Source organism: Nuphar pumila, chromosome 8 (assembly GCF_984573655.1).
Source record: "Nuphar pumila chromosome 8, dmNupPumi1.hap1.1, whole genome shotgun sequence".
Lineage (NCBI taxonomy): Eukaryota > Viridiplantae > Streptophyta > Magnoliopsida > Nymphaeales > Nymphaeaceae > Nuphar > Nuphar pumila.
In genome coordinates, this window is record NC_143256.1 from 81,238,311 (window position 1) to 81,262,415 (window position 24,105).

Here is a 24,105-nt window from a genome sequence, read left to right on the forward strand (position 1 = left end):
CGATCACCTATTTACCGGGATGAGGTTGGTGAACGGAAGCTAGATTCACCTATAGTGCTACAGCACTATACTCAGCAAGTGCAGATGATCAGGGTACGTCTGCGTACCGCGCAAAGTCGACAGAAGTGTTACGCCGATCGTCGACGTAGAGAGCTCGTGTTCTCAACAGGAGATATGGTTTTTGTTAAGGTATCTCCTACCAAGAGCGTCTTCCGGTTCGGGAAAAAGGGAAAGCTGAGTCCGCGATTCGTCGGACCTTTTGAGATCCTGGATCGGATCGGCGAGACAGCTTACCGCGTTGCGCTGCCTCCTCAGTACGCTCAGATCCACAACGTCTTTCACGTATCCATGTTGAGAAGATATGTTCACGACCCATCACACATCATTCATTATGATGATGTGGATATCCAAAAGGACTTGACGTTCGAGGAAAGACCAGTGGCAATCGTTGATCGTCTAGACCAAGTGCTCAGATCGAAGACGATTTCTCTTGTAAAAGTACGTTGGCAACACCATGGAATTAGTGAATGTACATGGGAGCTTGAGTCGGATATCAGGGATAAATACCCTGACTTGTATTTTGACCAATTTATGCTATAGAAATTTCGCGGACGAAATTATTTTAAGCAGGGTAGGATGTAATATCAAAAAAAAAAAAAAATTTGGTTTGGGCCGGATCCGGACCCGACCCGGGCCACCGCCCCTTGCTGTCATTAAAAGATAGCGAGGCAGGCGGGAGGAGGGTCACGAAACCCCCCTCACCGCCACTCGCTCTCTGTCTCTCCGTTTCTCTCTCTCGCTCGTCCACGGTCACCGACGCCGGCGACCCCCGACAGCCGCCGCCATCGACATCGGCGACCCCCCTGTAAAACCCCATTTAAAAAAAAAAAAATCTGTTTGGACCCGGGCCGGTTCGGGTTCGGGTCCGGACCCGACCCGGGCCCCTTTTTATTTTAGGGTTTTCAAAAACCCGAGCATTCGGGCGCCGCAACCCCCCCCCCCCCCCCCTTTTCTCTCCCCTTCGCTTGCGGGCAGATTAGGGAAACCCACCAGGGGTTTCCCCTTTCAGTTGCCCCCCCTGCGCCTTTAAGAGAGGGGTTGGAGGGCGAGGGGAGTCACGCCTCCCTCTCGCAGCCCTCGCCCCCCCCTCCGTGCCGGTCTCCTCCCTCGCTGCGCCCCGCCGCCGACGCCGGCCACCCCTCCCAGGTACGCCGCCCTTTTCTCTTCTCTTCTCCTCCTTCTCTTCCTCACCCCCCCCTCTCTGTCACCTCGCCGGGAGGCCGACAGGCGGCGCACGGCCCCTGCCGCGCCCTCCCACGTCCCCTGTGCCTTTCGGAGGGTCGACAGGGAGCCCTCAGACCTTGACGCCATTTTTTCTTCCCCCTTTCTACCAGGGGCTATCGAAGGGCCAGCAGGGGTCCAGTCACCCCTGCGGCACCTGTTTGCCGTCATTGTTTTGGGGTCGCCATGACTCGGTCTGGTAGGGGCTGGGACCCCTGCCATTCGTTGACTCTTCCGGGCAGGGGCCGAGGCCCTGCCACCTCACCGCCATCGGCAGGGGCTGGGCCCCTGCCGTCTCGTGTCTGTCGGCAGGGGCTCATCCCCTGCCGATTCGATGATTCCGGCAGGGGCTCAGCCCCTGCCACTTGACGTTTCTGGCAGGGGCTTAACCCCTGCCACTCTTCTTTTACCGGCAGGGGCTTAGCCCCTGCCACATAATTGTTGCTGGCAGGGGCTGAGCCCCTGCCACTTTCATTTTTGCCGGCAGGGGCTGAGCCCCTGCCACTTCATCGTTGTTGGCAGGGGCTCAGCCCCTGCCACTTTCATTTTCGCAGGCAGGGGCTCAACCCCTGCCACCTAATCGGTTCTGGCAGGGGCTCAACCCCTGCCACCTAATCGGTTCTGGCTGCCACTTTCATTTTCGCAGGCAGGGGCTCAGCCCCTGCCACCTAATCGGTTCTGCCCCTGCCACTTTCATTTTCGCAGGCAGGGGCTCAGCCCCTGCCGCTTCTTTGTGTTTTGCAGGGGCTGACCCCCTGCCGCCTCAGTATTTTTTTTTCGGCAGGGGCTCATTCCCTGTCGCCCCGCTGCTGTCTGCAGGCAAAAGGCTTGTCCTTGACGTTCTTCTGATTTCGGCCAGCAGGGGCACACCCCTGCTGCCTCTCTCTTTTCCTATCAGCAGACTTGTTTTTCTACTTCTCCGCATAATAATTAAAGTAGCACTGTTGCAGACCTCGCATCGGGCCCCCCGCTCTGGCTCCGTGGCCCGAGCCTCGTATCATCTACACGCGTAGACGCACACAGCTGCACGACATCCCGAGGTAGGGGAAAGTCGCACGAATAGTATGTATGAACAAAATAAAATAAGACTTCTGAGATAGAATAGTTATTTTACATACTTGCGTATCTGAAGAAGTATTGGTTGGTCAAAGTTTTACTCTTTGTGATTCTTTTGAAATTGCATAACCTAAATTCTTTGGGTAGACTCATTCTAGAAAGAATCAAGTAGTTTACTTGGCATGCCTGTTTACGTGTAGGATTGCTTAACTCATAATTGTCTATTATGCATGCTTATTCCTTTGAAACTGCATACTTAAGACAGACTTTGTGAATAGACTCAAAACCACTGCAATTGCTATTGTAACTGAACCTTAAGGCAGGTACGGTATGAATGTTATGTAAGATCATGGAGTGTATTGAAGTGTGAAATCTACACTGATTTTGAGGCGGTAATATCAGCCTCCACATGCCAATTGCTGAGAAAAGCAAAACATGTCATGTAGGAACCAAAAGAATCTTAAAACATTATGTTGCCCTCTCATCGTAGTTGTACCTCTAGGAAGGTACGATCGTACTTTTGGACAAGTACGTCCCATGTGGGTTACGATGGTGGGATGATGAGGTTGTAGCAACCTTGATGAGTGCAATTAGCACAATGCTGAGATCACATAAATGGTGACCATTCGCCTTCACAGGCAAGATGCTCGAGTGGGTCTAAAGGACCAAAGCATGTAGGATGGGGCGGCGGTTAAGAAACCCCCGTCGTACCCATCCGATCTTCACGGTTCATCAAGGGAGAGGATGGATGGTACAAAGACTCCGATGGACAGGTTGTTAACAACCACCCCACGGGCAAAAGACTCGGTTTCCCCAGTCATCGGAGTTAGGGGAATTGGGATTACCATAAATTATCCTAGGTGGTAACTCCCAGGCACTTTTGCAGAAGTTGGATGCATCCATGGGCCACGAATGCCTTTGGAGATTTACTCTCTTGGTCACTGACCGTCCCCTTAGGAGCGGACTCAGTCAGCCATCCGGGTTAATGAAAACACCTGACATAATAAACCCCCGGATCGGTCTCGGCTGTTTCTACGTCTCGCGTCTGTGCGTACCCACAGACCAGTTAATATCAGAACTTAAAGAATATATTTATGAATAGATGTAGATGACTGAGACTTACACTGCTTCAACTAACCACTCTTTGCACTTATTACATTTGTTAGAATAGACTACAACTGCTTTAATTGCTTAAATATCATAACTGCTTATCTCATGAATGTCCTGTTTTATTTTCATTCTACTTATCTGTTCGTGCACCTACTGGTTTGTTATGAAACTGACCCATTTCATGGGCAGGTGAGGAGTAGGACTTTACTGGCGGCCGATGGCGTGGTGCAATGTGGATCAAGATTCATCTTCTTTCTGCTGGCGGCTTGGCTCTGGGTCTTTTTGGAGTTTTCTTTAGATTTATTGAACTTTGGAACAAAATACTCATTTTGTAATAAACTGCAGATTTTAATCTATTGCCTTATTTCTTAAATTCCTTTAAGTGGTTATACATGTGAGTGATGGTTTTCCAGCTAACGTACCCAGGATTGTTGACTTGTGTTCCTTTCTAAATGTCTTCCGCTGTCGTTTTTAAAAGTTAAAACTTTAAATCTTTGAAAGGTTTTTTTTCGATAAAGTTTTCGAAATCACAAGTCGAAATTTTGGGGCGTTACAACTTGGTATCAGAGCCAGATCAGAAAGAGGTGAAATCTTGACTATTGAGCATCTCATCGCACTGTAAGTAAGTCTTTGATGTTTTATAGCATGTTTAGACTAAATTATATTCTTGTTTTATTCATAGTACCGTTGGATAGATGAATCCGTTTACTGGTTCTTATATTAGTCGCGGTAGGAGCACGCGTAGTGTACGTGGCCGTTCCGTAAGGGAGAGGGGCGGACATGAGATGTTCGGGGTTGGTTACTGGGCTAACCGCCCTCCTCTACCCATTTTTACGGATGAGCAAGGCTGCCCACTACCGATCGCCTACCAGATACCCTTGGCAGCAACGTGGGCTGAAGTGCATGCTCGAGAAGGTGGTTTCGCGCCTTCACACATTCGGGTGCACCATCAGACACCACAGGAGTCATCGGGAGATTTTGTTCCCCCTGAGTTAGCAGAAGAGTGCGGTTTCTGCGGAGAAACTGGGCACACCGGGGATGCTTGCCTCCACAAGGCCGAGCATGACAACAAGATCGCAATTTCGACTGCAGGCGAGCAACCGCCACCTCCGGTAGACCCAGTGGGAGGTGTATCACCCACATACACACCTGCGACGAATTCTTCAGATTATAGTCTTGGCTCACCGGAATATACTCCGGCGATGCCCCTTTACGGGCAGGAGCCCTTCTACGAAGAGCCACTTCCCTTCACCCCTAAGCGCAGATTCAGGCACACAGGCAATAGAAGAGAATATCTTAGAAAGTACTCTAGCCGTCCCTAAGGGGAGGTAGCAATTACCCAATTTTGTTGGAGTCTGTGAACTCTTTTATAATTACGGAATAAAACTTTTGCTTATGTACCAACACAGTTGGATTCTAAATATTTGACTTTTGTAATAAAAATCTATGTTTTTGCTTTTGCTCCTATACTTATGCCTACTTGTACGTCTTTAGTATTTTTGACTTTAATATTGGTTGCTTTTTAAGGATGGCGGGAAACTCAAGCCACAGCATGGCCGATGAGTTGCGTGAACAGAGGGGATTCATGATGGATACCCTCAACTCCTTAGCTGAGGCGATTCGTAACCAGGGTCGTCCCCATCAGGATCCGGGTTCACTTGTTGGGAATGCACCAACCTCCACATATGAAAAATTTCTGAAGCTGGACCCTCCTACTTTCTCTAGCAAGGTTGATCCTGACTTGGCGGAGAGTTGGGTTAAAGAGGTGGAACGGGTGTTCCAAGTGTTGTCCATTCCTGATGATAAGAAGACGATGTTCGGGTCCTTTCGTTTGAAGGACAACGCTCGCGAATGGTGGGACACTACGCGGGAGGTGCAGTTTCCGGGTGCTGAGGTGATTCCGTGGGAGGCCTTCCGAAGGGTTTTTCTCGAAAACTATTTCCCTCCTCATGCGAGGGAAAAGAAGAAGGTGAAATTTCTGGAGCTGTGCCAAGGCAGCTTAAGTTTGAACGAATATATCGCCAAATTTCAACGGTTGGAGCGCTATTGTCCTCACCTATTCGAGGATGATCAGGAGCGGGCCAGGAAGTTCATTCGCGGACTGAAGGAAGGACTCAGGCATAGGGTTCTCACCAGCATGCCCGCGACTTTTTCTGCAGCAGTAGCAGCAGCCACCCTACTGAACGAGGATTGGGAGCGTTCAAAAAGTGTGCAAGCCAAGAAGTCAACCGCGTCAGGTGGTGAGCAGAAGAAGACCTTTTCCGGCGGCCCAGGGCAACGACCACCTTTTCCAGTGAAGACTGAAGGAGGGAAGAAACAGTTTCTTCCAGCAAAGCGCCAACGACAGCAGGGCCACCCACCGCCCAGACAACCGTCGGGAGATAACTGCCGCAGGTGCAAGAGGCCTCATGTGGGACAATCTTGTCCGCGGGACACTGGCGGATGCCTGTACTGTGGCAAGATGGGCCATTTCATACGCGACTGCCGGAAGAAAGCAGCAGATGACCTCAAGCGAACCGGCAACGTATCTCAGCCTCCTCAACCACCTCATCAGCAGCAACAACGAGCACAACCAAGCAGTGGCAGGGAGCCGGGTCGAGTTTATGCAGCGACGGTCGATCAATTGACCAAAGGGGATCTCGTTCAAGGTACCATTCTTGTTGCCGATCAAGCAGCTTTTGCACTCTTTGATTGTGGTGCTACACACTCGTTTGTTTCAGAAAAATTCGTAAAACAATTGCATATAACGGTAAAAACACTTGATAATGCTTTAGACGTGTATAACCCCGTTGGGAAGAACACAGTTTGCACCACTTACATACCTGAATTGGATGTAGTGGTGGCAGAGCAGCACTTGCCTGCTTGTGCTATCCTGTTGGAGATGACCGAATTTGACGTCATCCTAGGCATGGATTGGTTGCACAAGTATCATGCCAAGATCTTTTGCCGTGATGGCAAGATCGTTTTATCACCTCCAGGCTCTTCGAGAGTAGAATTCAGAATTCCCAGACCTGTTCGAGCAAGCCGGATGATCTCGGCGCTTAAGACACAAAACTTCTTGCGGAAGGGATGCACTGCCTTTTTGGTTAGTGTTATCCAGTCAGATCCAATGCCCATTCCCATCAGTGAGCTGGATGTTATTCGCGATTATCCCGACGTTTTTCCTAAAGAGCTGTCGGGACTTCCCCCGTCTCGGGAGGTAGAATTCAATATTGAATTGCTACCAGGTACGACGCCAATCTCCAAAGCACCCTACAGAATGGCGCCAGCTGAGCTTGAGGAGCTGAAGAAACAATTGCAGGAGTTGTTAGATCAGGGATTCATTTGCCCCAGCGTTTCTCCTTGGGGAGCTCCTGTGCTCTTCGTAAAGAAGAAGGACGGGACCTTGTGTCTGTGCATCGACTATCGAATGCTCAACCAGGCCACGATAAAAACAAGTACCCTTTGCCGCGTATCGAAGACTCGTTCGATCAGTTGCGGAAGGCCAAGGTTTTCTCGAAAATCGATCTTAGGTCTGGATACCATCAGCTCAGAATTAGGAATGAGGATATTCCAAAGACGGCCTTTCGGACGAGATACAGACATTACGAGTTCACAGTCATGCCGTTCGGACTAACCAATGCCCCCGCAGCTTTTATGGACTTATTGAATAGGGTGTTCAAGCCATTTTTGGACACCTTCGTGATCGTGTTCATCGACGACATCTTGGTGTACTCAGAAAGTCGAGAGCAACATCGATAGCACCTAACAGTTGTGTTGGAGACCTTGCGAAAAGAACGTTTGTATGCCAAGTTCTCTAAATGTGAATTCTGGCTCGAGGAAGTTATGTTTTTGGGACACGTTATTTCTAAGGAAGGAGTGTCCGTGGACCCTGCGAAGTGTTTAACGTGTCAGCAAATCAAGATCGAGCACCAGAGACCCGGTGGGGTCATGCAGCAGATGAAGATCCCTCTATGGAAGTGGGAAGATGTTACCATGGACTTCATAGTCGGTCTTCCGAGGTCGTGGAGGAAGCATGACGCGATTTGGGTGATCGTCGATAGACTCACCAAGTCGGCTCACTTCCTACCCATCCGTCTCAACCAATCGTTGGATAGTCTCGCTGATCTCTATGTTAGAGAGATTGTGAGATTGCACGGTGTTCCAGTCTCGATTATCTCAGATCGTGATCCTAGATTCACTTCAAGGTTTTGGAGACAACTTCAGTTGGCGTTGGGCACAAAGTTAAAGTTCAGCACTGCGTTTCACCCTCAGACTGACGGGCAGTCAGAACGTACGATTCAGACCTTGGAAGACATGCTTCGAGCCTGTATGATGGACTGGAAGGGAGAGTGAGATTCCCACATCAGTTTGGCAGAATTCGCGTATAACAACAGCTATCATGCGAGCATTGGGGTGGCCCCATACGAAGCTTTGTATGGGAGGCCATGTCGATCACCTGTTTACTGGGACGAGGTTGGCGAACGAAGTTTGGAGGCACCTATAGCTTTGCAACACTATACTCAACAAGTGCAGATGATTCGAGAGCGGCTCCGTATCGCTCAGAGTCGGCAGAAAAGCTATGCAGATAGACGTCGACGAGAGCTTACCTTCGATATTGGCGAGATGGTTTTTGTTAAGGTATCTCCGACGAAGAGCGTATTTCGGTTCGGGAAGAAGGGAAAGCTAAGTCCTAGATACATCGGACCGTTCGAAATCCTGGAGCGGATTGGAGAAGCAGCTTATCGCGTGGCGATACCTCTGCAGTATGCTCAGATCCATAATGTTTTTCACGTATCCATGTTGAGGAAGTATGTTCACGATCCATCACATATCATTCATTATGATGATGTGGACATTAGAGGGGACTTGACATTCGAAGAAAGACCAATGGAGATCGTCGACCGTCGTGACCAAGTGCTAAGATCAAAAACCATTTCCTTTGTAAAGGTTCGGTGGCAACATCATGGAATTGACGAATGTACTTGGGAACCTGAGAACGATATTAGGGAAAAATATCCTGACCTGTATTTTGATTCTTCAAGGTAATAAATATTTCGCGGACGAAATTCTTTTAAGAGGGGTAGGATGTAAAACCCCATTTAAAAAAAAAAAAATCTGTTTGCACCCGGGCCGGGTCGGGTCAGGACCCGACCCGGGCCCCTTTTTATTTTAGGGTTTTCAAAAACCCGAGCATTCGGGCGCCGCAACCCCCCCCCCCCCCCCTCCCCCCTTTTCTCTCCCATTCGCTTGCGGGCAGATTAGGGAAACCCACCAGGGGTTTCCCCTTTCGGTTGCCCCCCCTGCGCCTTTAAGAGAGGGGTTGGAGGGCGAGGGGAGTCACGCCTCCCTCTCGCAGCCCTCGCCCCCCCTCCGCGCCGGTCTCCTCCCTCGCTGCGCCCCGCCGCCGACGCCGGCCACCCCTCCCAGGTACGCCGCCCTTTTCTCTTCTCTTCTCCTCCCTCTTCTCTTCCTCACCCCCCCCCACCCCCCTCTCTGTCACCTCGCCGGGAGGCCGACATGCGGCGCACGGCCCCTGCCGTGCCCTCCCACGTCCCCTGTGCCTTTCGGAGGGTCGACAGGGAGCCCTCAGACCTTTACGCCATTTTTTCTTCCCCCTTTCTACCAGGGGCTATCGAAGGGCCGGCAGGGGTCCAGTCACCCCTGCGGCACCTGTTTGCCGTCATTGTTTTGGGGTCGCCATGACTCGGTCTGGTAGGGGCTGGGACCCCTGCCATTCGTTGACTCTTCCGGGCAGGGGCCGAGGCCCTGCCACCTCACCGCCATCGGCAGGGGCTGGGCCCCTGCCGTCTCGTGTCTGTCGGCAGGGGATCAGCCCCTGCCGATTCGATGATTCCGGCAGGGGCTTAACCCCTGCCACTTTCATTTTTGCCGGTAGGGGCTCAGCCCCTGCCAGCAACGATGAAGTGGCAGGGGCTGAGCCCCTGCCACTTTCATTTTCGCAGGCAGGGGCTCAGCCCCTGCCACCTAATCGGTTCTGGCAGGGGCTCCGCCCCTGCCACTTTCATTTTCGCAGGCAGGGGCTCAACCCCTGCACTTTCATTTTCGCAGGCAGGGGCTCAGCCCCTGCCACTTGGCTGTTGCTGGCAGGGGCTCAGCCCTTGCCACTTGATTGTTTCTGGCAGGGGCTCAGCCCCTGTCGCTTCTTTGTGTTTTGCAGGGGCTGACCCCCTGCCGCCTCAGTATTTTTTTTTTGGCAGGGGCTCATCCCCTGTCGCCCCGCTGCTGTCTGCTGGCAAAAGGCTTGTCCTTGACGTTCTTCTGATTTCGGCCAGCAGGGGCACACCCCTGCTGCCTCTCTCTTTTCCTATCGGCTCGACCCCTCCCTGCTTCGTGTTACGGTAGGGGAGGGGCTGAGCCCCCTCCCTGCTTTTTGTGTTGACAGGGGAGGGGGCCGAGCCCCTCCTCCCTGCGTCTCCTAACAGCAGGGGAGGGTCAACCCCTCCCTGCTCCCTTTGACAGCAGGGGAGGGTCGACCCCTCCCTGCTCCCTTTGACAGCAGGGGAGGGTCGAACCCTCCCTGCTTCCTCTTTTGGTCAGGGGAGGGGTCAATCCTCCTCCCTGTGCCCTCGTCGTTCAGGGGAGGGGTCGAGCCCCCTCCCTGTGCCTTTTCTCTCTTTAGGCAGGGGCATCGCCCCTGCCTCTGTTGTTCTTCGGCAGGCAGGGGCAAGGCCCCCTGCCTCCCCTTCGTTGCTGACAGGCAGGGGCTCTTCCCTTGCCTCTCTTCTACTTTGTCAGGCAGGAGCGCAACCCTGTTTGCCCTCGCTTTATGAGGGCAGGGGTGCAACCCCCTGCCTCCTCGGAGTCCGCTGACAGCAAGTCAGCAGGGGCTCGCAGCCCCTGCTTCTGCTTCTTGTGCTTATAGCTGGTGCGCATGAGCACGATGTCCCTGCCTCTGCTTCCCTTACGTCAGGACGACGATAGTGCCCCTGACTTCCTATTTTGGTATTGCTTGCTAAGATCGTTACTTTTGCAGCTCGTACGACAGATCCCGCTCGCGCTCCGCGACCCGAGCCGCCAATCGCGTACATCCGCGGACGACAGCAAGCTTGCAACTTTCAAAGGCAGGGGAAGATTGCACAGAAGACTTGGACAATTGAATTGAGTTCAATTAACTAAAAAGGACAATCAAATAAATATATATGCATATATATATCATATATATTTATATGAGTACGTATGTAACTCAAGGACGCGGTTTCGCGATCCTTGTCCTTTACTTTGCCGTCGTGCATCACACAAAGGTTCTGCGTTGCACTCCTGCTTGCGGTCTTTACTTTGCCGTTGCGCGTTGTGCCGGGGGGTTGCGTTGCACTTCTGCTTGCCGCCTTTACTTTACCGTCGCGCTTGGCGCTTAAGCTCTTGCCTTTGCATATGCGTTGGTATTGCCTTGCTTTTGCAGATACGTGCAGGTTCTTGCTCTTTGCGTATGCCTTAAAGGCATCCTCGTGGAGGATGCAAGAGACATCTATCACTCACTCTTGCGACAAGAGTTCAGTTGGGAGCTGACGATACATCCTCGTCTAAGGAGAGGGATACCTCGCAAGGATCCTGGCTCTTCGTGCGTGCAGTCTTGCAGAGTCGACTTGAGGTTTCAGGGAGCAGCGCAAAAGCATCAAAGACTGCTCCAAATCGAAGCATTTGGAAGGATGTGACTGGCTGGTTCTGCTCGCCTTTTTGGCATATCTCGGGTGATCCCGAATTGGGGGTTCAAGCGAACTTCTTAGCGAGTGTTTTGTTGAGAAACCCGTATCCCGTTTATCGAGGCCGGTATCGAGTCATGCGAGACATGTAGATACCCCGATAGCGGATGTGATTCGAGATAATCACATGCATAATGTTGGCACAAGGTACTGCTGTTTCAAAAGATAAAGTAAAGTAGATAAACTTTACATCTTTGTGAAACACTCCTGTTGAGGCTTCTATTGAGGAGCTATACCCCCTTTATCCTAGAGTACTTGTAGTCGTGCACGACACGTTTAGTACTGCGATGATCGGATGAGACGGTCGTGCGACCTCGAACAACGCTAAATGCAAAATGCTGTAATCACATAAATGGCCTCACATTCGCCTTCACAGGCAAGATGCTCGAGTGGTTTAAATACCACAGCATAGAATGGGTCGTTAGTTAAGCAACCCCTAACGCACCCGTTCGCTTCTGGTTGTCTGTCAAGGGAGAGGACAGATCGGTACAAAAACTCTAATGGACAGGTTGTTAACAACCACCCCACGGGCAAAGATCCGGCCTCCCCAGTCATTGGAGTTAGGGGATAGGGGCTACACAAGTTAGCTCAACACTTCTACAGAAGTTGGATGCATCCGTGGCACTGCTTTTCAGTCTTTTGGGAATCCTCTCTCGGCTAATGCCGTCTCCTTTGGAGCGGACTCAACTAGCTATTCGGGTTATCGAAAATACATAGAATAACAGACGCCCGAACTAGTCTCAGTTGTTTCTATGTTTTGCCTGCGCGTACCCGCAGGCCAGTAATTATCAAAACATAAGGTTTGTTCACACTGGTCATGGGTCGTGAGATTCGCTTGCACTACGGATTCGCTTGCACTACTGATTCACTTGCACTACTGATTCGCTTGCACTACTAATTCGCTTGCTTGCTCGATAGTTCAGTATGCTACTCGTTGAACTGTGCACGCCTGTCAAGGCGTTACTTTAGTTGGTTAAACTGCTTACGCAGTTCTTTGCGGAGTAATAAGGAGTTTCTCATACTAGTTAAATGCTTATAATAGTAGCATTATGCCAGTTGCTACATATTAGCATGTGACTTGCTTTATCCTTTGGTCGAACTGTTTGGTGCTTATTGTAGCGTAGCACTTGTTGGCTTGCATCTCTTATGATTGATGTGATTGCATACAGCTCGTAATCTACGAACTGGTGGCCACTAGGATTGATGTGGCCGCTTGTCTTATAAGCTGCTTACATATTGTGATATAACTGTTGCCGTATGATTGCTTATGAATAGTTTGTGATGTAATGGTTTATGCCTTACGATTAATTTAATTACTTGTTGATGGACTGAGCCATTTTATGGTAATTATATGTTTTACGAGCATTGTTATGAGTGCTTGTCTTATTCAGTTGTTTTGTTTGGCTGACGGGTAGAGTTAGTTACCCTTCGCCTATAGAATCAACTGAATTGCCATATTTGCACGTTCTCATGTGTCGTTTACACATGCTTTGAGGGCCTATTTGAGGATTGCAATATTCCTTGTGGCAATAACACGATGCGTAGGATATTATGCTTCTATGTGAAGTGATACGATGCACATTGCTAATATGCATGCTTGTGCCCATATTGTGGCTACTGACCTCGAGAGCAGTCAACTGTTCGGAGCAGTCGATTGTATAAATGCGTGTATCACCGAGTAGGGTGTCTGACGAGCACCTGATCTCCAAAGGATTATCTGCGAGGGCGTGTATGATCAAGACAAGGTACCCGGCTAGAGTGGTAGATTCTTTGTGAGGATATATACTGTCCACGAACGGGTAGCTGCAAGGACGGTGAACTTCTGTGAGGAAGTGTATGGTCCAAGATCAGGTATACCATCTAGAGTGGAATTCCTTGTGAGGTTATACATTTCTCAGACCAGGTGATCAGGCGTTGATCTTGTTGGTATTAGTAGCTATCGACCCCAAGAGCGGTCTTTTGTGTTGATGCGTGTATCGCAATGATTTTTATTGGATATGGCATATGTTGGGGATCGGTTTCCCAAAGGTTTCGCTGTGAGGTTATACATTTCTCAGATCGGGTGACCCGACTAGAGTGGGAGATCTCTGTGAGAATGTACACTGTCCACGAACGGGTAGCTGCAAAGACGGTGAACTCCTGTGAGGAAGTGTAGGGTCAAAGATCACGTATACCCTCTAGGGCGGTAATTCCTTGTCCGGAAGTATATCTCTCGGACCGAACGATCCGACGTGGATCTTGTGTTTTCGCTTACCATAAATAGTTATGGTGAGCTGTGACGATCTTCTGAGATTGTTTGTGATAGCCAACTATGAATTCATAGTTTCGGCTTTCTGTTTTAGCATGATTACATGCATGACTCAGATGTGAGAATCAGATCGTTAGTGATTTGAGTTAGTGATCATGTTTTGGACCTTCTACGGAAGGGTGAGCTTCTCTGAGAAGGTATGACGCCTTAGTGCGTCATAACCGGTGACGGTTAGCCGCGTAAGACTTTGAGAGATGAGGATAGATTAAGGTTGTTCTGGACAATGCGTTTGTTAGAAGTAGTGAGCGACAAACGATGTCCTGATGGTGATTAGATGCAGAGACCTCGTTCTAGGAACGAGGACAAGCTTGTTGCGTAGTAGTTCTCAACTTACGATCAAAAGGATCGTATGCTGCGTTGGTCAGTTGCACTGCTTACTTGCTTTGAACTGCTTACTTGCTTTGAATTGCTTACTTGCGTTGAACTGCTTTCTGTTTGCACTACTTACGTATTTGCACTGCTTACTCGCTTGCACTACTTACTCGCTCGCACGCCTTATTCGCTTGTACTGCTTACGTGTTTGCACTATTCACCTGCTTGCATTGCTTACCTGTTTAACTGCATATCTGCTTTAAACTGCGTAGCCTACTGAATTAAATGTACTTAATTCAGTTCCTTGTAGTCTCTCTTGTGCACCTACTAGTTTTTCGCGAAACTAACCCATTCTATGGGTACAGGTGATGATTAGGTACACTACGGGCGATGGCGCGATTGCAAGATGGCTTCAAGACTTCTTCTTCCTGCTCTTAGCTCGCGTCCCGGACGCTTAGGTTTGTATCGGATCTCCCTTAGGATATCCGAATCTTGTGAGTTTTGGTTCTTTTAGCTAACGTGCCCAAAGTTGTCAGCTTGCCTTATGATTTACTAAAGAAAAATCTTCCGCTGATTACATAAACAAACTTTGAAGGAAAGAGATATTTCTAGTCTCTTGCCTGTTTTTCTGAAAAGGGTTCGCATGTTTGAAATTTGGGGCATTACAATAGCTCTTTGTTCTTCTGCAGAAGTTAGGGATGCATTCTGTTTTGGTTTTGGTCTTTGGGAGGTTCTCTCGGTCACTGACCGCTCCTTTAGGATTTACAGTTTCAGTTAGAACGTTCAGGTTAATAAGACACCTATGAATAATAAACCTCTGAATGTTTTCTTCCGTTACGGGTGATTCGGCCCGCGTGTACCCTCATGATAAATAAAGATAAACATTAATTAGAACATTTTAGGTATCACACTGAGTAAATTGCTAGATTTATAACTTCATAACTCTTTCAGAATATAGTTTTGTACTTTTAGCATGCTTTAAAAATTTTTACATGTGAGATATTTGAATCATGTTGATGTGTAGTTAAATGTTATCCATGCTAATGTTGTGGTTGTTAGATTAAAGGATATACATGTTATTGTTGTTGTGTAGTTTCTTTATTTAATCTTGTATATGCTAAAAATCACACATGGCACCCACATCACATACTTGACACATGATATACCTGCAAGAAAAATTACAGTAATTCCTACTTAGACAGTTGTAGTCTAATTCTTATAAATTTATCATTTTTCAGGTGAAGAATAGAGTTATGGGCGACTGCGGGATGAGGCTTCGATCAAGACTTTGGATTTACTGTTCTCGGAATATTTTGGTTTTCTTTTTATTTATTAGAACATGTCATTAAACTCTGATGTTATTATTCATTTGAAAATGAAATGAAATAAATGATTTGGTTTGCTCTCTACTGTAATGTTATGGAATGTTTAACCTCATAGTATTTGTTGTTTCCGCTGTTTAAAAAAAATGGGTTAAAATTTTGGAGCGTTACACATGTAGTAAAGGTCTACTTGTCTATGGTCTTGCCCAATCAGCTTCCCTGACTGGAGATCCTGCACCCAACACGCCTTAGATGAGAAGAATACTTTACAACCATAGTCAACAATTTGAGAGAACGCAAAAAGATTTAAATCCAGTTTGGGAATGACTCACTTTTGGAACAAAGAATTTTTTTGAAATATCATTAAGGTTTCTTAAGCTTTTGACTTTTAAAGAGGTACCATCGGCAGTTGACACACATGAGAAATATGATTTAGTGTAATCGGATAATAGAGACTCATTATGAGTCATGTGGAAAGAAGCACCTGAGTCTAGAATCCAAGTGGTCTTACCTGGAGGAGACGAGGAAGAGATGACAGTCCCGGATGTAGAGGGTGTAGCCTTGAGAAGTTGTGAGACGACTTCTGCTATTTGAGCAAGATTTAATTCATTGAAGTTGCCCCCTTTTCTTGATTCTTAAGGTTCTTCACTTAAGGCGGCCACCTTTTTAAATTTGGGACATTCCGGTCTTATATGTCCGGGTTCTTTACAATGATGACAAATAATTTTTCCTTTGAATCCTCCTCCATTGTGTCCTTCCCCATTGAACTTCTTCTCAAAGTGAGGTGGTTTATATGTTTTCAGAAAATTTCTGGGTCTTGTATGGCAAGGATCTCATCATTAGACTTGTGCATTCCAAGTATTGTCTCTTCTTGACAAATTTGAGCAAGGGCCTCACTTATAGAAGGAGAAGTGGTCTTATGAAGTAAGGAAGATCTTACTTGCTCAAATTCCGGTCGAAGGCCATAAAGAAAGGAGAAAAGATTTTCTCTTTCGATTTGAGTCCTCATATCAATAGCCGAACCTTCCCATTTTGGTTTCAACATGGCTAATTCATCTCAAATAGGAGATAAAATACCGTTAAAATCTTTTACACTTTTATCTCCTTGTTTTGAATGACGTACCTTGTCTTGGAGATAATAAAGTCTAGCCATATCCTTTTTGATAAAGGTACTTCTTAGAAAGCTCCATGCGTCACATGCCTTCTTGAATTTGATGATATTAGTGGCGATCTTGAACTCCATGATATTCATAAACCATGAGAGTATTTGTGCATTGCTTGCCTCCCAATCTTCCAATTTATTTTGGTATTCTTCTAAGGCTTTTTCTTTTTCTTCTTCGGACAAGGCTTTGACTTGATCTCCTTCTCTTCTAGTCAATTTGAGTTGTGGTTCACTAGTAGAACCACTAACAAAACCTCACAATTTTTTTTCTTTGATATGATTCTCCATAGCTGTCGCCCACATCAGGTAGTTGTTTTCATTGAGTTTGTAGGTGATGACGGTGGCAGACTCTCTTTCTCCCATAATGAATACTTGAGTTTACAATAAAGGAGATAGGGAATGATCAATGATCGAAGAACACTTTCTTCACTAAATTCTCCTTCTTTCAAGAGCCTAGCTCTGATACCATGTAATGAAACAAGGTAAAATGAAACAATAGTGAAACAAACACAATGCCAACAAAGGACTTTAATAAACTCACTTAAGGTTGGTCACTAATGGACCAAATACAATCTCAAAAAAGATAAAAATATCAAACAACACAAGAGGCATACAAGCTTATAAGATAGGAAAAACTCTAGAGAAAACCCTCAAATGCTTCTAAGAGCATTGTGGAATAACAAGGGAGTGCCTCACTCCAGCACATGGGAGGCCGTCCGACTCTTTGGACTGCCTCCCAACAATCATTATTATGACTGTTGGGTGGCAGTCCAACGTCTAGTTGGACTGCCTCTCAACAGTCATATTTTGACTGTTGTGCCCAACAGTCATAAATATGACTGTTGTGCCTAACAGTCATAATATGGCTTTTGGGCAGTTTATTTATTACAATGATAAATTATATTTCAGTCCCTAGTGGACTGTACTATATAATAAAAGACAAAAATACCCTTATCAGGTATTTGAATACAATTTTATTTTTAACATTGGGCTAGGTTCATTTAAATATTTTTAATGGGATCCAAAATTATCATACAAAAGTCTGACTCCAATTTTGCTCCTTTCTTCAAGGCTAGTTTTGATTTGGATTGGGATTTGGATCTACTATTCCAGATATCAGTAATGATTTAGCCCCAATTTAACACCTTTTCACCCCTAGTTAATGTCATCCTTTTGAATGGATGTGCAAGATGTTAAAGTATATATATATATATATATATACTCGTAATAATGTAATAGGTAAATACCCATTTAGGGTATTTTGTTCTTTTTGCCTTTTGTAAATAGTCGTGTTCATTAGGGAAACTTTAGGTATTTTTTACCTTTTTTATTTTCTTCTTTTTGTCAAGGGCATTACTGTCTTTGTAATTCCCTTGATAAAAGAGTCGTTGGGAACTTGGGAGTGTTCCCAATGGCTCTTTTTGGTCCCTCTTTGTGTATAAATAGGGGATGAATCCCCTCTTGTATTAATGCTTGTCTCACTTATTGAAATAAGATCCTATATTTTTTATGTTCTCTCTCTTGCCCACTAGTGGGGTTTGTGTTTGTATCTTGACCCATAAACGGTCTTTGGTTGTGTATACTTTTGTGTGTTTGTAAGCCCATAAGTGACATCGGATAGTTATTTTGTATTTCATGACACAAGATATAGTCCAATCATTGTGCTCTTTTAGTTTGGTTTTGGTTGGTTTGCTTTGGTACAACAATAGATTATTCATAATTGCATGAATAATTTTCTTGGGAACTTAATGTAGGCTTCACGGATACATGTAATTATTTGATAATTTGTAACCTTACCTGTGGCTAGTGGCAGTTTAATTTGTCTTTTGTTTTTCATGAATGTTCTATGTGCAAGTTTTTGGTGCTATTCAATCTTTTTCAAGAGCATGGCCTAGCCATCCTGGGATTGTTTATTGAACTATCTAATATTTATCCTTTATAATCTTCACCTTATATTATCTTTATCTGAAAAACTATGATTCAAGTTTGATTTTACTGGTAAGAGGTAGAGTGCTCAAATTTTACTTTTAGTTTACCCTTGGAATTATCATCTCCTAGGTAAGAACAAAGTTCTCATGAAGTGCTTCCAAGGGCCATCATTAGCCAGAACTCGTGCTATTATGACCTATTATTAGCTTGAATGACTGCTTAAAGAATATGGATTTTTTTTAAGTCTCCAACTTCTTTGGATTCCAATAACTTATGTTTCACTTTACTATTGACAAAGATTTTCATAAATGAATTGATCACCTCCTGACGAATAGGCAGACAAAGCACCATTTCTAACTTGCAAGATCTCATCATATAAAGACTGTAAAAAAAAACAATCTATGTCGGACACGTGACGCGTCGAGGTTTGGTCCGTCGTGTCGGGCTCAGATCCGAGTCTGACCCGGACCCAAGTTTGACACGGACCCGGGCTCTCGAATGTTCGAGAGCCTCCAACTTTTAAAAGACGCAGGCTGGGAAGACGAGGGGCAAAACCCTCGCCCCTTCTCTCTCCTCTGCTCCGCCCCCTGTCCCCGACGCCCCTTCTCTCTCTCTCCTCTCTGCCTCTCGTCTCCGTCTAACATCCCCCTCCTCTGCGGCCACCGACGATCGGAGTCGTCGGCGATCCTCCACCTTTGTCGCCTCTTCTCCCGTCTGACCGACATTGCCTCTAGTCTCCTCCCCTTTCTTCGAGCAGCTGTCGGCGACTGTGCTGGCGACCTTCGCTCCCCTCTCTCTATGTTCGCCCGCATCCACCTCGGCGACCACCCGTGACCGACAGCAGGAAGACACCGTCGACAACATCGTCGTCCCCCTTCCTCTTCTCTTTATCTCCCCCTGCGAGCGACCCCCCTTCTCTGGCCACCCGACGTCAGCGACCACCAGCGACAGCACCGCCGTTGCTCTCCTCCCTTCTGCTCGAGTCCCGACAATGAGACCCTCCTAGCTCTCTCTCTGTTACCCCTGTCGGTAGCCCTGGTGTCTCCTCTCGTCCGACCACCAACCGTCGTCGCCCTTGCTCTAGCAGCTTGGCCAACGTCCCCGACGCCGTCGCCATCACCTGTGCCATCCGCGGACTCCCCCGTCGCCGTGGTCTTCCCAGGTAAACCCCACCCCTTTTCCCGTTTGGTGGTGGTGGACCAAAGCCACCATCGAGGGTGGCTTTGGGTCTACTCGGAGGGAAGTGCCGAGCACCCCTCCTCGCTGTCTCCTCTCTTCTTCGTCTCCCTCGACCCTCCTGCTCTCGGGTCGATTGACCAGAGCCACCATCGTGGTGGCTCTGGGTCTACTAGGGAGGGAGGTGCTGAGCCCCTCCCCTCGGTTATCTTCCCCCCCTTTCCCTTCTAGCAGGCGGTAGCTGCCGCCTGCGTCGCCTCCTCTGTCTGGCAGAGGGCTCCTGGGTGGCCCTTATGCCTTGGTCGGCAGGGTGGCAAGGCCCCCCTACCTGCCTCTTGTTCAGGCAGGACGGCAGGGGCCGAGCCCCTGCCACCTCCCTTCTGGTTCTCGGTAGCTTGGCAGCGGTCGAGCCCCTGCCACCTCTCTGAATTTGGGAACGACGGTAGGAGCCGAGCCCTGTCGATGCCTCCCTCTCTTTTTCTCGATTGGGTGGGCAGGGGTCGAGCCCCTGCCACCTCCCTATGTTCGGATGGGTCGGCATAGGCCAACCCCTATCGTCTCTTTGTGTTCCGGTTGGCAGGGAGTGGTCGAGCCCTCCCTGTTCATCTCTTCACTCTCTCTGCTTTTGTTTTCCCGGCAGGGGGCAAAGCCCTTGCCTCCTTTGGTTTTCCGGCAGGGGGCAAAGCCTCCCCTGCCTTCCTGTTTCCTGGCAGGGGGTGACCCTCCTGCCTCTGCTGGTGTTTCCGACAGGGGGCCTGCCTCTACGTACTCTTCCCGGTGAGAGGCTCTGCCCCTTGTCTCTCGATTTTCGGTGGGGGGCTCTACCTCCCCTGCTGCCTCTGATTTTCTGGGCAGGGGGCGAAGCCCCCTGCATCTCGTTTGTTTTTCGGCAGGGGCTTCACCCCCCTTCCTGTCTCGTTTCCAGCAGGGGGTTGCGCCCCCTTACCTGATTCGTGTTCCGACAGGGGTGTCACTCCCTTTCCTGTTATGGCAGGTTCGGCAGGGAGTCTTTTCTCCCTCCCCTGCCTTCTCTGTCCTGGCAGGTAGGGAGCCCTTGCTCCCTGCCTCTGCTGCTTTTTGCCAAGTAGGGGTGAGGCCCCTGCCTCTGACACCCTTGCAGGCAGGGTGCAGAGTCTTTGCCTCTGCAGCCTGCAGGCAAGAAGCCTCTGCTGCTTGCAAGCGAGGAACCAAGCCCCTCCTTGTGATCTTATGATAATGGGTTAGGGCTCGGCTTGTGCTTATTGTGTTTCTTCTTTTAACGACATATCACTTACTTTCTAAGCATCATAGGTTGAAGGGCGGAGCCGACTCGCTCTTTGTAGCTTGAGCCTGTGCTTACCTACGCTCGCAAGCGTATGCTGAACCGCAACCCCTCAAGGTAGGGGATTCTTGCATAAAAGGACAACGAACGGATAAATGCTAAAATAAGGAAAGATAACTAAAAATGAAAGAGGACGATGATATATGTATACATATAAAATATATACATAATTCTTTTAACTCAAGGACGCGTTTTCACAATCCTTGCCCTCTTTACTTTTCTTGCACTTTCCTTTTCTGTTACGCCATGCTATATGTGCCCAGACTTTTAATTCATGTATTTACATTTCATGTCTTTTAATTCAAGGATGCGGTTTCGCGATCCTTGTCCTATTTACTTTTCTGTACTTTACTTTTATGCTGCCCCGCGCTTTATGCGCCATGGCTTTTTACTTTATTGTCTTTACTTTGCCATCACGCTATATGTGCTCAGGCTTCTGTTCCACCTTTACCTGTATTTTCTTTTCTGTTGCCCCGCGCTTTATGCGCCAAGGCTTTCCTTTCTGTTCTTATTGGTCTAAGTTATTTATGCTCTTTTCAGCCTTGCATATTTACTTGCTTATGTGTTGGCTTGGCCAAGGTGCGGTTCTGCACATCGTGTATTGTATTGCGTATTATTTGTTCGTACGTTGGTTAGCCGAGGTACAATTTTGTACCTCGTGCACTGCTTTAGGTATGTCACTTGTTTGTGTGTTTGATTGATCGAGGTACGGTTTCATATCTCGTGCATTCCTTTGAGTATTCACGTATCTGCTTGACTGATTAGCTGATGTACGATTTTGTACTTTATGCACTGCTTACAAAGTTTTACGCTTAACATGCAGTTTCGCACTTTGCGGATCGATCGTGCTCTATCGCCGCACTGTAACGTGCACGGGCTTGCTCATTGTTGGCTTGCACTCACTGAGTGCAGCTTCGAGCGTATTCCAACTTGTTCATTTGTCTTAAAAGACACGATGCACACTTATGTACTTGGTCCTCCAAAAAGGGATGACTTTTAGGCATCAACCTATTTTTGAAACGTATAGTTTTATAAAACATATTCCGAAAGTCTTTTGTGAGATTGCAGATGGATCTCTCAAATTGATGGATTTGGGAGAAGTGTTCTACAACTTCTATTTGTGTATTCGATACAACTCTGGATCTCTCAAATTGATGGATTTGGGAGAAGTGTTCTACAACTTTTATTTGTGTATTCGATACAACTCGGATAACCCTTTTTAAGGGCTTGCCCATGAGATAGGCGAAGGTTCTACTAAGGAACCTGCGCCATTGCTAGACCAATGTTGCATCACCTTTGATGCGAGACCTAGCTATTGGGTTTTCTGGCCAAACTAACATAGTTGGCGCTTTTCTTCCTTCACGAGATTATTGCTGATGGATTTCTTCTGAGAAATCCATGCCCTTCTCCTCATAGTCGTACCCTTAGTCATGTACGATATGTTTAGTCTATGAGGAGCAAGATGAGAGGTTTGTAGTAACCTCGAAGCGTGTTTTGATGCTTTATGATAATCATGTAATATCGATGCTTGCCTAACAAGCAAGAGGCTCGTGATGGTCTAAAGGACCTGAGCATGACAAGTTTGAACTTGAATGGTTACACCATATCTTATCGGCAAAACATTGTTGTAGGGATTTTCTTTTGAGAAATCCATGCCCCTTTCATCGTAGTTGTACTTTTGAAAAGGTACATTGCGTACTACGATGAGTATGATGAGAGGTCTATGTTTACCTCGAACGTACAATGGCACGTGTTTGAGATCACAAAATGGTGATGTTGTTACCCTCACTATAAGTTGACCGCTCTCATCGCGGTTGTACTTTTGAACAGGTACATTACGTACTGCGGTGAGTAGGATGAGAGGTGTGTGGTTGCCTCGAACATGCATTGGCACGTACAATTCACATAATGGTGACCATGCGCCTTCACAAGCAAGATGCTCGAGCGGGCATAATGGTCCCGAGCATGTTGAATGGGGCGACGACAAAGTTACCAGTCGAGGAAGCGGGAGCAAGAGCGGGAAGCGAGGCACTTTAAAAACTTTAGGAAGCGGGGAAGCGTGAGACTACTTAGAAGAAAATTCTGAACCGTCTCGGAAGCGAACCGGAAGCGAGGGGGAAGCGAAAAAATAGAAAAAATGGGGAAGCGAGGGGGAAGCGCGCTTCCCATAAATGGGAAGCACGCTTCCCCAAAAAGGGGGACGCTTCCCCTCACGCTTCGGAAGCGCGACGTTTCGCGCTTCGGGGAAGCGCCCTTCCCCTTTTACCTAGGCGCTTCCGGTAACTCTGGGCGCCGGTTAAGAAACCCCCATCGTGCTCATTCAAAATGGTTCATTAAGAGAGAGGATGAATGGTACAAAACTCCGATGGACATGCCATTAATGGTAGTTACGGGCAAAAGACTCGGCTTCCCCAGTCATCGGAGTTAGGAGAAATGCTACAAAAATAGCCTTTAGGCCACTTCTGCAGAAGTTTGGATGCATCCATGGCCCACGAATGCCTCTGGGGATTGACTCTCTTGGTCACTGGCCGTCCTTTTAGGAGCGGACTCAGTCAGTCATTTCTAGGTATCATAAAATACATGACATAATACACCCCCGGATCGATCTTGACTGTTTCTACATTTTGCCTGTGCGTACCCACAGTAGCCCGTTAATAATCAGAACAAAATGTAATCTACTCAGTATTATTGAGATGTGCGTACTGTGATATGACTTGCTTGTTTGCCTTGTAGTTCAGTGTACTACTCATTGAACTATACACGCTTGTTGTGACGCTGCTCTTGTTGGTTGAACTGCTTACGTAGTTCTTGGCTAATAACTAGCTACTCGTACTAGTTAAATGATTATAATAATAGCATTATGTTAGTTGCAATATATTAGCATGTGACTTGCTTTACTACTGAGTGAAACTATTCGTGCTTGTTGTAATATAACACTTGTTGCCTTGCATCTCTTATAACAAATATGACGGCTTACAGCTCATAATCTGCGAACTGTTTATATGACGAATGTAACTGCTTACCGCTCGTAATCTACAAACTATTTACCACTTGGATTAATGTAGTTGTTTGTATTACAAGCTGCCTACACCTTATAATTAATATATAACTATTGTCATGTGATTGCTTAATCACGGGTAGCTTATAAACTACTTGTTGTGCAATGGCTTGCACCTTATGATTAATATAGTTACTTATTGGTAGATTGAAGAATTCAGTGGTAATTGCATGCATTGTGAGATCCGTTATAAATGCTTATTCAGTTATCCTGCGTATTATGCTTGACTGCTTGGTGGTGCTGGTTACTCCTTGCCTATGGAATCAGTTGGATTGCTATAGATGCTTATTTTGCTTGTTTAGCACTTTGTCCGTTACTACTTGCTTTACTGGAGATTTGCTTGCCATACTGTATAGTTAGCTCTGTT

General features: G+C 47.3%; 1 protein-coding gene across 10 annotated transcripts in view; it reads left to right on the forward strand.

The window, feature by feature from the left end:
- Window positions 1–24,105, forward strand: part of LOC149829998 (2-oxoglutarate (2OG) and Fe(II)-dependent oxygenase superfamily protein) — a 191,896-nt gene that overhangs the window by 122,415 nt on the left and 45,376 nt on the right. The gene's annotated exons all lie outside the window — the stretch shown is intronic.